At 41.6% G+C, this 14481-nt stretch overlaps 1 long non-coding RNA gene across 1 annotated transcript; it reads right to left on the reverse strand.

Moving 5' to 3' along the window:
- Positions 1–3963: 3963 nt before the first annotated feature.
- On the reverse strand, positions 3964–9582 carry LOC141229935 (uncharacterized). The gene is made up of 2 exons (XR_012296556.1): positions 9307–9582; positions 3964–7584 (listed from the first exon to the last, which is right to left on the reverse strand). It is a non-coding gene; the product is annotated as an uncharacterized lncRNA (long non-coding RNA).
- Between the last annotated feature and the right edge of the window lie 4899 nt (positions 9583–14481).

Here is a 14481-nt window from a genome sequence, read left to right on the forward strand (position 1 = left end):
GATAACCGTACAACAAATACAAACCAAAGAACCCCCCACCCACTTCTCTCAACTCAGGACATTATACAATCCCAACATACATATGACAGACCAGCATTACAATCAATATTGATGCATAAGAAAAAAATTGACGAGTAAAAATTGTACCATCAAAACATCGTTTTGCACCTTTGTAAATCAGACATGAAACTGATAGTGCACAAATAAGCATTACACATTAATATTACTGGATATCACAGTAAGAGACAGATCAGACATTAGAGTACACATACAGTTTCAGCCTAGTAAGGATAGTATAGACATTCCATGGTAATTTCTGCACACTTCCCATACTTTGTGATATTTATGCATATCCGTCCGTTTTCTGTATACCCCTTCATCCAGATGGATAAGGAATAATATTTTTTCCATAAATTCTCTGAATCTTGGTGGTGTACTATCCAACCAGTGGGATGCAATAATCTTCCTTATTAAATACAGAGTCCTCTTAAGCGCCACATTCTCATCCTCTGTTACACCATCAGCAGAATCCAGAATGCATACTACAGGTTTTTCAGGGATCTTAAGATTAAACACATTATCAACATACAGTGGCATGTAAAAGTTTGGGCACCCCTGGTCAAAATTACTGTTATCGTGAACAGTCAAGTAAGTTGATAATGAAATTATCTCTAAAAGGGCTAAAGTTAAAGGTGACACGTTTCCTTTGTATTTTAAGCAAAAAAATATATATATGTTGTCATTTTTTACATTTTAAAAATTACAAAAAGGAAAATGGGCCAATGCAAAAGTTTGGGCACCCTTGGAAATTTGTGTGCTCAGATAACTTTGACCAAGGTTTCAGACCTTCATAACCCTAACAGGCTAATTGCTTGTTCACTATCATCGTTAGTAAAGGCCAGACGATGCAAATTTCCTAGCTTTATAAAACCCAGCCTCCTCTAACCTTGTGCCAAAAAAGAGCAGCCATGGGTTCTTCTAAGCTGCCTAGCACTCTGAAAATGAAAATGGTGGAGACCCACAAAGCAGGAGAAGGCTATAAGAGGATAGCAAAGCGTTGTCAAGTTGCCCTTTCCTCAATTCAAAATATAATAAAGAAATGACCGTTAACAGGAACAGTGGAGGTCAAGATAAGGTCTGGAAGACCAAGCTAAATTTCAGTGAGAGCTGTTCGTACGATTGCCAAACAGGCAAATCAGAACCCCCACTTGACTGCAAAAGACCTTAAGAAAGTTTTAGCAGACTCTGGAGTTGTTTTACATTATCCTACAGTTCAAAAGACACCTGCACAAATATGGCCTTCATGAAAGAGTCATCAGAAGAAAACCTCTCTTGCGTCCTCACCATAAAATTCAGAGTCTGAAGTATACAAAAGAACATCTAAACAAGCCTGATGCATTTTGGAAACAAGTCCTGTGGACCGATGAGGTTAAAATAGAATTCTTTGGCCACAATGATCAAAGGTATATGTGGAGAAAAGGGGACACAGAATTTCAGGAAAAGAACATCTCTCCAAGCATTAAGCATGGGGGTGGATCAATTATGCTTTGGGGTTGTGTTGCAGCCAATGATACAGAGGACATTTAACGGGTAGAGGAAAGAAAGGATTCAATGAAATTTCAACAAATTCTAGATGCAAACATAACACCGTCTTTAAAAAAAAAGATGACTTTGAAAAGAAGATGGTTTCTACAAACGGATAATGATATAAAAAAGAAAGAAAGAAAGATTAAACACACGTCAAAATCCACAATAGACTACCTAGGCACAAGCTGAAAATTTTACAATGGCCCTCACAGTCCTCTGATCTGAACATCATTGAAAATCTGTGGCTAGACCTCAAAGTGCATGCAAGACGACCCAGGAATCTCACAGAACTGGAAGAATTTTCCAAGGAAGAATGGATGAAAATATAATCCCTCAAACAAGAATTGAAAGACTTGACCAGCTACAAAAAGTGTTTATAAGCTATGATACTTTCAAAAGGGCTGCTGCTAGGTACTAATCATGTAGGGTGCCCAAACTTTTTCATTGGCCCGTTTTCCTTTATGTAATTATTAAAATGGAAAAAAATTACAATATATATATATTTTTTGCCTAAAATAGAAAGGAAATGTGTCATCTTTAACTTTAGGCCTTTTAGAGAAAATTTCATCTTCAACTTGCTTAACTGTTCACAATAACAGTAATGTTGACTAGGGGTGCCCAAACTTTTGCATGCCACTGTAATTTAAGGTTTGATTCCAGAAATTCCCGATTGCACTACATGACCAGAATATGTGTATAATCGTCGCTGGACCAACCCCACATCTTGGGCACAAGTCATCTGGTCTCATCCCTATTTTCTACAGAAATTTAGGGGTTCTATAAACCCAGTGTAGTAAATTCAACCGTGATAGCCTATGGGCCTCACTAGTAGACCACTGCGGGACTGACAAAACAATATGATCCCACTGATCAGCTTTGATTATCCCAATATCCTGTTCCCACAGCTTTTTAATTTTTAACGGATGTTTGGATATAACTTCAGAAAGGAATATTTTATAGAGATGGCCCCTGCTATAGAGCTCTGATTAGAGACCACAGAGAACACCAAATGATTATTGGGTCTAAGGAGAGACAGCCTCTTGTGCAGACCAGGTATGACACAATTGGATATACTGATAAAAGTATCAATGAGGAAGATGAAACTTCGCTCTAACTTGCTGAAAGTTATCTAAAATCCCATCAGACTGCACTTGAGCTAGAAGCAGAACACCAGCCTTTATCCAGGGACTAAATCCCTCTAATCAAAACAACTTTGGTAATTTGGGGTTTTGCCAAATAGCTGTGACCGGAGTATATCCATCAATTTCTAATACTTGTTTAGTTTTTTCCCAAGTTTTAATCATAAGGACCATTGTTGGGAGTTTCTTCTTGATCCTTTCCTGATATCCCACCTCAAGGAAGGGTAAAACTGGAAGTCCCCCCCCCCCCCATATGTTCTTATTGTATAGAGAATGAAGAGCCCTGACGCAGCTTAAGTTGCTGCAATTGAGAAGCCAAAAAATATAGCCACGGACTAGGGCCAGCCAGACCCCCCCCTTCTCTTTTCCCCTTTGTAACGTATCATATTTAATACCCTTTTTCCATATCAACTCCCTAAACATAGCTTGGAATGTGAAGAAGTATTTCAAGGGGAGCCATGCTGGAGTATTATGAACAACATACAACAATTGCGGCATCAAAACCATTTTGACTAGATTTGTGCACCCAATTACTGACAGAGGTAGCTTGCACCAAGTATTAATCTTTTTCTGAAATTCAGTATATAAGGGGTCCAGATTCAGGGTTATAAAAGAATTGACAATAGCAGAGATCTGAATACCCAGATATTTATACTCTCTCCCCACTCTCAACCATGTCTGATCCACCCTGGACGTCTGAGAAAGATCATCTATTGGCATAAGGTGATCTAGCTATGACTAGTTAATATTTTGTCCTGAAAGGTCGCCAAACTCATCAATCATAGATATAGCATTTATTAATGAATCCTTCGTATCTCCAAGAAAAATAAAAGGAGATCGTCTGCGTATAATGCGACCTTTTCCTGCAAAGACCAGTAGACAAAACCTTTAACATCCCCATTAGTGCGCAATTTAGTAGCCAGTGGTTCTATGGCCAATGCAAATAACTGAGGGGACAGATGACCACCCTGCCTTGTTCCCCTGCATAAGTTAAACGGTCTTGACACATCTCCATTTGTTTTATTCTGAGCGCACGCATTGGAGTATAGTAGTTTAGCCCAGAACAAAAAAGTTGTTCCATCTGCAGATTAAGAAAAAGGCTTCTTATATTTACAGAAGTAGACTTGGCCGGCATAAAGCCCGTCTGATCCTCATGGACCAAAGATGTAATAACTTTAATAAGCCGCAGAGCCAGTACCTTAGAGAAAGGGCAGAAATACACTAAAAGTGTGCACACTTGAATAGTACAAGGTAATTTTATTAGACAACTATTAGTGATGTAGTAAAACCATTTATAAAAGCAACACTACAGCAGACTTAATCCATAGCAAAATAAAGTGCATAGTGGAGATGCCTAATTGTATAACACAGGTGATATCACGCAAGGTGAGGGAAGGAACACGTGTACAACGACGGGAAATACGGGAAGGGAGTCCAACAACTAGGGAAAGGGGGAGTGGAGACCCCTAGGCAGATCCAATATCACCCTGACAACCGTATCGTCCCTATATAGGTTCCGGACCTATCGCCGAGCAGGAAACCTAATCCCTGAATGTCCCTAGAGCTAGGCCCTAGGTAGGGAGGGGACGGGGTGAACACTAGTCAGGCCCCACTGTAACTAAAGACAACAAGGTAAACAAACAAAGGGGATACACTTAACTTGAAAAAAGACCAGAGAGATAACGTCAACTGTCCTCCAAGGGAAGTCCAAGAAGAAACTAGACAACTACTAGTACTCCAGGCATGGACAGAGAAACAGAACTATCACCAGCGACTCTGGAGACACTGAGCGTTTTTAACTACCAAGCAAGGGTGTGTCAATTAGCAGAAGAAGGATCCTAAAGGAAGAAAGATATCACTACACTACAGAGATGAGAGGATCAAGAAGGTGTCTGCAGTGCCAAGCGCAGTGATCTTCTACAGCCGGATCCAGAGCTACTGTCACACTTGATACACCCGTGACAGGTGATCAGCAGTTTATTGCAAAAAAACACAGTATTTACATAAACTGCTGTGCTAGATACCTCTAATAAGGCATAGTATAAAAAATACATGCAATAAGCCCAGCTGGGCAAATATTAATCAATGGCCTATAGGCATGCAATAAACCATCTAAACCTATGTAGAAAAAAGGACATATAGGGCAAAAATTATATAGATATAAGTAGCTGATAGCAGTAACAGATACAATCATCAAGGTGCCTGATGTATGGCACTCCAGTACTGATAATTATATTCTAATATGTCCTATGGTCAAAATAAATATATGGTCATGTATATACCCATAAAGTAGCTCCCATGGGAGAGGTCATATTATCATCAATTATAACCCTCTATACACCACCAATAAGCTGAGGTCACCCATAGGCAAAATACACACAGTCTGCACCCAGACACCCCACACGTATCGGTGTTGGTCACAGCTTCATCAGGGTAAGTATGAGGGAGACATACACACAAGAAGATTATATACCTAATATCCTAATGAAAAATCACTTAATGGTGGTGATGCTGTGTAATGAGGAGGAGGAGACATGTAGGAGGAAGCGCTATCGCTGTGAAGGCCCCCCCGTGTTGTGGGAGATGAATGATGCATACTGAAACCCACGTTTGACTCCGGCGCATGTGTACATGCTTACCGGAAATGATGTCTCAGTGGGAAAAGTCTGTAGTCTGGGAGGAGGCTGTAGTACACAACGGCGCGTGCACATCACTGATAAAAAGTGATGACGAGACAAGAGGACACACAATTGCAAGTAGATGCATAAGCATTAGATGTACATAGGGTCAAAAGATGTACACGGGGTGCACAATTCCAGTGATTTACAGAGGTATCTCTGAGAACTATGCACAATGCCCACACAGTTGTATACACATGTATTTAGGTATAGAGGAGTCATGGTCTAATTGTCCTGGTCATCCTACCATGGCATGTAAATCTATATACTATATATATAAATAAAAATGTAAATGTTCGTTTGTTCAAAATCTTAAATCTCTTAAAGTTCTTCACCGATTGCTTTGAAATTTTGACACAACGTTGCATTCAAATACACGCATGTTTTTATATACCTACTATGTTTTTAGATACCAGCTGTTGGACATAAAAGTAACCGCGAAAGGTGGGTGTTACGAGCTCAGTCCCAGGCTGACTCTCCCCAACCGCCAGGCATTCTCTCCGCCTTAGTGTCATCTCATTCATAAACCCTTCTCCCTCTCCTTTATCTGCCTCAGCCGCTGCCTGTGCTCTGCTCCTTTTGTGTCCCCCGTGTGGGTTGGGGAGAAGGGGAATGACGAGACCATCTGTTCGAGGCCCAAAGATGCTGCTGCTCATTACCACCACCGCTTGAGAGGTGGCTGCCTCTGCTCTCCGGCACCGCTGCTGCGGCTTCTTCTCCAGCAGGTGAGCCTTATTTTTGACTGCGCAGCAAAAAGCGGGGAAGGGAAGGAGAGAGGGAGGCGGCATGGAGAGGCGCAGGCCGCGGCCTCCGCTCTGAGCGCTGAGCTGGGCCTCACAGAAGTGGGCAGATAGCAAGCGAGTGCAAACCCACTGCGCCACTAGCGGGAGCGGCGCTGTGATCTGGCCAGTACCAGCCCGGGACATGTCAAGCGGATCACCCCCTCCTCCTCTGCCGCCTGCCTTCATCTCTGCGCCCCCTCTTGTCACATTCCCTCTGTACTAGGGAATTGCATAAGTAGCAATTCCTGACATGACTGGCTCCATTGTGACACCTGACTGTGTCAAAATTTCAAAGCAATCGGTGAAGAACTTTCGGAGATTTAAGATTTTGAACAAACGAACATTTACATTTTTATTTATATAGATTATATACATAATATATTATCTGGATAAATAAAAATGAATGTTGCATTTGAATATACGCATGTTTTTATATACCTACTATGCTTTTATATACCAGCTGTTGAACGTAAAAGCAACACACGCTATACCCATCTGTTGGACGTAAAAGCAACACACGCTATACTCATCTGTTGAATGTAAAAGCAACACACGCTATACTAAATATTTTACGATTCCATTTCAATGTTTCCGATCTATTTACGATTTACAAATTTCCAATTTTACGATGAAGCGGTTAATTATCTAACAGAATTTTTTAATTCACTCGATCTGCCAGGGATGCCACCACACGTACTGCAATTGAAAATCGGCATGCCAATTATCATGTTGCGAAATATCAACTAGCCAAAGCTTTGCAACGGCACTCGGCTTGCAGTAAAACAATTAATGAGCAACGTCGTAGAAGCAACAATCTTGACAGAACCTTTCAAAGGTGAAGGTGTCCTCATTCCTTGCATTCCTATGATTTCAACGGATATGCCATTTCAATTTAAGAGATTGCAATTCCCAATTCGATTGGCGTTTGCAATTACCATCAACAAAGCTCAGGGCCAATCTTTAGAATTGTGCGGTTTAAATCTAGACACGGATTCCTTCTCACATGGACAAATTATATGTTGCGTGTTCTTGAGTCGGCAAATCAGACAATCTCTATATCTACAAAGATAATGGAACAACAAAAAATATTGTATACCCACAAGCATTGTGAAATTAAATATTTTAGAAACGTGCGCTTTCTCTTTTCCTTCTTTTCCATTTAACCACACTGAGCCACAGCAACGCGTGGCCGGGTACAGCAAGTCTTAAATAAGTCTTTGAGTTCAAAAGTAGAAACATGGTGATGCTTCAAAATTGAGTCCATCCACTGTTCCCAGAAAAGAAACCATCCACAAAGTTGTTCCAGAGTGGTTCTGAAGAAAGGAGGGATTACTGCAGGAGTTTCCAAGTCATCCATGAGAAGGTCCAGATGTGATCTCTTGCAATTCATAGTCAGAACTGAGAAAGAAAGAAATGGTAACCTTAGTTTATATGGATCCCATATGTTATCAGCCCAGGAAACCTGTATATAATAATTCTTCATTGAGCCCTCGCAGTGTGGTCGATCCAAGATTAAAAGTCCACCTGGACTCCAGCTGTAGGAGCCTCCTGCGACATTCCCCGCCCCTAATGGTAGTACAGAGCTATTGTAGTCCAATATCCCTCATGTCATTGGGCTTACCTTGATGATGGTGGAAAAAGTGTGCTGAGATAGAATGTCAATGTTTTTCCTTTTTGCATATCCGTATGGGCCAGATTGATGGTAGAAACATGTTTCTGGATTCCTTTTCTAAGTTCCTGTGATGTTTGGCCATCATAGACTTTATTGCATGGACACAAAATGGCATAAATTACATTTTAGGTTTTACAATTTATATATAATTTTAGGGCAAAACTTTTTGAGTCAGGGGGATTAACAAAACAATTTCTTACAGTGAATATGAATTGGCAGATGTTACATTCTCCACATGGAAAAGATTCCTTAAGGGAGATGCCACCTTTTAGTTTGTAAATCAGTCTCATGAAGTGGCTCATTGTTTGGCATGTGCATCTATTCGGAGTATATCCCAATGCTTTTGGAGAATATTTCTCACCCTGTCCCACTGGTTATTGTATGCAGTGATGAAATGAACTTATCCCTCATTGCCCCGATCCTATTGCTATAACAGGGACTTCTGAGAGTGGGATTTAGCCCGTTGGAACGCAGCCGATATAATCTTCCTCGGATATCCTCAATGCTTGAAGCGGTCTGTCAATTTCTGTGCTTGATCCACCGTAACGCCTCTTTCAAATCATCAAAAAATTGGGTTTCGTTAAGGATGGTGATTCTCAATCTTGCAGGGAATAACATGGCATATTGAACTTGTAGTTGGCGTAATCTCCTCTTTATATCCTGAAACTGTGCTTGTTTCTTCTGAACCTCAGAGGAGAAGACCGGAAAGACCGACACCTTTGATTCAGCAGAAGTACGAGCAACACTCAGGATCTTATCCCTGTCCTTAAAATATAGAAATTTGATTAAGATCGATCTTGCGCCCCCGGTGGAAGGGGTCTAGAGGGCACCCTATGTGCCCTTTCTATTGCAAAGAGGTTAGAAAGTTTATCCTTGCCAAATGTAGAAATCAACCAGTTCTCAAAAAAATCAACTGTAGCATTCCCCTCTGCTCTCTCCGGGACACCACCAAGGCGAACATTATTGCGCCAAAGCCTGTTTTCCAGGTCATCGGTTTTATTCAACAGGCTGATGATGTTAGCCGAGGCTTTTTTAGCTTCATTAGATAATGGTGGTAAAATATCTTTCACTTCACCCACACGGCCTTCCACAGAAATCATACTCTCTCTCATTTTTTGCATAGCTTGCCTAATGCAAGACACATCCATCCTTAAAGAGCCCATATGTCCATTCATATCTGTCAAAGCACTGTGATACAGCTTTAAACACATCTTTCAACATTCTGTCTGCAGCCTCTCGGCCCATCACACATAATCTCCTCAGAAATAGCAAGATGAGAGAGGGGGGAGCGTCCATCAGCATGTCACTGCTTTCATCTTGCGATGGATCTCCCTCCCTGCGTGACCCATTAGCAGAGCAGGGTGTAAGACCAGGATTTAGTTGGCTCCCCCTGGTCTTGGGCATCCTGGCATACTGCTCCAGGCGCCCCGCAATTTCAGTGGGCTTACCCTCCTCCACGTCCGTCATTGCTGTGGCAGGGCCCGCAGCAGCACCATCTTGGCTCACATTCTCTGCCTGAGTCACCACTTGTTTCTGCTTCCTGTCCTGCCTTGCCATGTCGGATTCTGGTCCCTTCCGGATAGGCAGCAGACCCTCCCCTGACAATGCGCACCATACAGGAGCTTGAAATCCCCCGGTACGCAGGATTACTATCAGGATACCGGCGGAGCTATTCACAGCGTGCCTCCTGCTACATGGCCCGTCAGACCTTGCCCCCGTAAACCTACTTTTATGGTCACTAAGAGTTAACCTCTTCCCAACATCTGCCATACATGTACCACAAAAGTCAAGAGTAGGTGACCCCATACATGGCGGATAATGACTGTGCCACACACCCAGTATCTGCCTCTAATAGCTGCTGGTGGAGTTGAGCTCCATCCATGATTGTTAAACTGTTAAATGCCGCTGATCATTTGTGACAGCAGTATTAATAACACAGCTACATGAGGGCACATTATTCTATGTGCCTATTGGCTGCCCCGCAACGTGATTGCGGGGTGCCGAAGGGTTGCCATGATAGTTGGGGGTCTGTGGAAGATTTCCTGTCATTACGGATCACCCTCATTTACTCCATTAAGAATAATGATAATAAAAAAATACACAAGGTATCGCCGGGTGCTTAACCCCTTCACGACCTTGCAATTTTCCATTTTTCCCTTTTCCGTTTTTTCCTCACCTTCTTCCCAGAGCCACAACTTTTTTATTTTTCCATCAATATAACCGTATGAGGGCTTGTTTTTTGCGGGACAAGTTGTACTTTTCAATGACGCCATTGATTTTACCATATAATGTACTGGAAAACGGGAAAAAAATCCAAGTGCACTGAAATTGCAAAAAAAAGTGCAAATCCACAATTGTTTTTAGGGTTTTTTATTTACCATGTTCACTAAATGCTAAAACTGATCTGCCAATATGATTCCCCAGGTCAGTACAAAATGCAGATAACAAAATAGTTTTTTTTTTTATTTAAATAGTGAATAAAACATCAGAAATTGGTAAGAAAAAAAAATTGCTTATGTCGCTATTTTCCGAGACCTGTAGCATCTCCATTTTTTGTGATCTGGGGTTGGGTGAGGGCCTATTTTTTGCACACCATGCTGACATTTTTATTGATATCATTTTGGGATAGATATGATATTTTGATCCCCTGTTATTGCATTTTATTGCAATGTTGCAGCTGCCCAAAAAATCATAAATCTGCTATTTCTTGTTTTTTTTTCTTGTTTCGACATTTACCGATCTGATTAATTTACTTTATACACTGCTCAAAAAAATAAAGGGAACACTCAAATAAAACATCCTTGATCTGAATGAATTAAATATTCTCATTGAATACTTTGTTCTGTACAAAGTTGAATGTGCTGACAACAAAATCACACAAAAATCATCAATGGAAATCAAATTTATTAACCAATGGAGGCCTGGATTTGGAGTCACCCCCAAAATTAAAGCGGAAAAACACACTACTGGCTGATCCAACTTTGATGTAATGTCCTTAAAACAAGTCACAATGAGGCTCAGTATTGTGTGTGGCCACCACGTGCCTGTATGACCTCCCTACAACGCCTGGGCATGCTCCTGATGAGGTTGAGGATGGTCTCCTGTGGGATCTCCTCCCAGACCTGGACTAAAGCATCCGCCAACTCCTGGACAGTCTGTGGTGCAACGTGATGGTGGATGGAGCGAGACATGATGTCCCAGATGTGCTCAATCGGATTCAGGTCTGGGGAACGGGCGAGCCAGTCCATAGCTTCAATGCCTTCATCTTGCAGGAACTGCTGACACACTCCAGCCACATGAGTTCTGGTATTGTCCTGCATTAGGAGGAACCCAGGGCCAACTGCACCAGCATATGGTCTCACAAGGGATCTGAGGATCTCATCTCGGTACCTAATGGCAGCCAGGCTACCTCTGGCGAGCACATGGAGGGCTGTGTGGCCCCCCAAAGAAATGCCACGCCACACCATTACTGACCCACTGCCAAACCGGTCATGCTGAAGGATGTTGCAGGTAGCAGATCACTCTCCATGGCGTCTCCAGACTCTGTCACGTCTGTCACATGTGCTCAGTGTGAACCTGCTTTCATCTGTGAAGAGCACAGGGTGCCAGTGGCGACTTTGCCAATCCTCGTGTTTGGGGCAAATGCCAAGCGTCCTGCATGGTGTTGGGCTGTGAGCACAACCCCCATCTGTGGACGTCGGGCCCTCATACCACCCTCATGGAGTCGGTTTCTAACCGTTTGTGCAGACACATGCACATTTGTGGCCTGCTGGAGGTCATTTTTCAGGGCTCTGGCAGTGCTCCTCCTTGCACAAAGGCGGAGGTAGCAGTCCTGCTGCTGGGTTGTTGCCCTCCTACGGCCCCCTCCACGTCTCCTGGTGTACTGGCCTGTCTCCTGGTAGTGCCTCCAGCCTCTGGACACTACGCTGACAGACACAGTAAACCTTTTTGCCACAGCTCGCATTGATGTGCCATCCTGGATGAGCTGCACTACCTGAGCTACTTCTGTGGGTTGTATAGTCCGTCTCATGCTACCACAAGTGTGAAAGCACAACCAACATTCAAAAGTGACCAAAACATCAGCCAGAAAGCATTGGTACTGAAATGTGATCTGTGGTCCCCACCTGCAGAACCACTCCTTTATTGAGAGTGTCTTGATAATTGCCAATAATTTCCATCTATTGTCTATTCCATTTGCACAGCAGCATGTGAAATTGATTGTCAATCAGTGTTACTTCCTAAGTGGACAGTTTGATTTCACTGAAGTTTTATTTACTTGGAGTTATATTCTGTTGTTTAAGTGTTTCCTTTATTTTTTGAGCAGTGTATTTTGATATATCGGATATTTCTGAACTCAGCGATACCAAATATGTGTATTTTTCATTTTATTTTTAATGGCAAAGGAGAGGTGATTTGAATGTTTTTTTTTTTTTTTTTTTAATACTTTTTTATTTTACTTTTTACTGGCTTCAATAGTCCTCCTAGGAGACTTGAAGCTGCGATCATCCGATCACCTGTGCTATACATAGCAGGGCTTCAGCACTGCTATGTATAGAAGAAATCACGATCTCCTATGAATGCCGGCCACGAGCTGGCCTTCATAGGAGATTCACAATAACAGGCACAGGGGTCTTCTGCAGACCCCCAGCTGTCATGACAACACATCAGCACCCTGCGATCACGTGACAGGGGTGCCGATGAGCAGAACTTGTGACATGCTTCCGTCCATAAAAAATAAGACCTCACACAGTTTCATCGAAAAATGGCGACACAATCAAAACAATGTTTTGTTTTTCAATTTCTGATATTTTATTTATTTATTTATTTATTTTCACCACTAAAAAAATAAAAAAAATCTTGACAAGTTTGGTATTACCGTAATCGTACTGACAAGAAGGATCCTGGCGTCAGGTCATGTTTACCACACAATGTACACTGGACCTTTCACCAAATTTTTCATGTTGAACTTGGACACACCATATAATTGAGGCTGCAGCATGGAATAAAATGTTTTTGTTTTTTAATTTCGTCTGTCTGTTGTGGAGATATTAGCAATCAAATGTTTAGCACATAATGACTTAACTTTAGTTAAGTACAAGTGGGTGTTACTAGATATTTTTCACTAGGGGCGTGTACTTCAGTCTCTTTTTATGACATTGACCAATCATAAGCAGGCAGCAACATAGAAGTGCAGAAAGACATGTGATGATGTCATCAGAGTCACATGACCTAAGTCCACAAGTCTTGCCAGGCAGAGTGTGCTGCCTAAATAAGCACTGAAGAGATATTACACAGCACAGAAGTTACATAGGTTGAATAAAAACTTGGGTCCATCAAGTTCAACCCACAATGTTATGTGTACTGAGGAAATCATTCAGTCCTTTTTTAAAAGCTGTATTACTACCTCTTGTGGTCGGCATTTCACAGTCTGACTGCTCTAACTGTAAAGAATCCTTTCCTATTTAACTGCCGGAATCTCCTTTCTTCCACCCATAATGAGTACCCCCGGGTCCTTATTATGGTCCATACATGTACTTATACATATAAATGAGATCTCCTTTGAGATGTCTTTTTTTTAAGCTAAATAAGCCCAACGTTTCCAACCTCTCATCATATCAGAGGCCTTTCATCCCTTGTAATAATCTAGTTGACCTCCTTTGAACAGACTCTAACTTCTGAATATCCTTTTTAAAATGTGGAGCCCAAAACTTGATCCCATATTCCAGATGTGGCATCACCAGTGATTTATAAAGGGGTAACAATACTTTGGGATCAGGGGATTTTCTCTCTCTTTTTATATACCCTAAAATTTTGTTTGCTTTTGTGGCTGCTGCTTGACATTGAGTACTGCTGCTCAGCTTACTTGTAACCAGAATACCCAAGTCCTTCTCCTGTTCTGTAGTCCCGAGTATACTCCCATTTAATGTATATGCAGAAATATTATTACTCTTATCCTAGGTGCATTACTCTGCATTTATTTACATTAAATCTCATTTTCCAGGTGTTTGCACATTCAGACATCTTATCCAGATCGTTCTGCTATATTGTAATGTCAAGGTCAGATTTTAATATCTTACATAGTTTGATGTCGTCAGCAAAGACTAATACTTCACTCTCAATCCCATCCCCAAGGTCATTAATAAAGAGGTTAAAAAGAATTGATCCTAGCACAGATCCCTGCGGTCCCCACTGCTGACTATATCTTATTTAGAGAACGTACCATTTATGACGAATCTTTGTTTCCTATCACTTAGCCAATTCCTTACCCATCTTCATATAGTTCCCCCAAGTCCTTGCTTCTGGAGCTTCAGTATTAGGCTGTTATGTGGTACACTATCAAATGCTTTTGCAAAGTCCAGATAAATCACATCAGCCAAATGACCAACATTCAGATTTGCACTTACCTCCTACAAACCCAACATGTTGATTAGACACGACTTATCTTTCATGAATCTGTGCTGGTTGTCAGTTATTCTATTATTCTCTGCGCTATAACTCTGTAGGTCATCTCTTATGATGCCCTCAAAAACTTTGCACACTACTGTCAGACTTACTGGATGGTAGTTACCTGGATCCACCTTCTTACCTTTCTTAAATATCGGTACCACATCAGCTATCCTCCA

This window comes from Phyllobates terribilis, unplaced genomic scaffold, assembly GCF_046119375.1.
Source record: "Phyllobates terribilis strain yellow unplaced genomic scaffold, ASM4611937v1 Scaffold_2__4_contigs__length_985480577, whole genome shotgun sequence".
Taxonomy (NCBI): Eukaryota; Metazoa; Chordata; class Amphibia; order Anura; family Dendrobatidae; genus Phyllobates; species Phyllobates terribilis.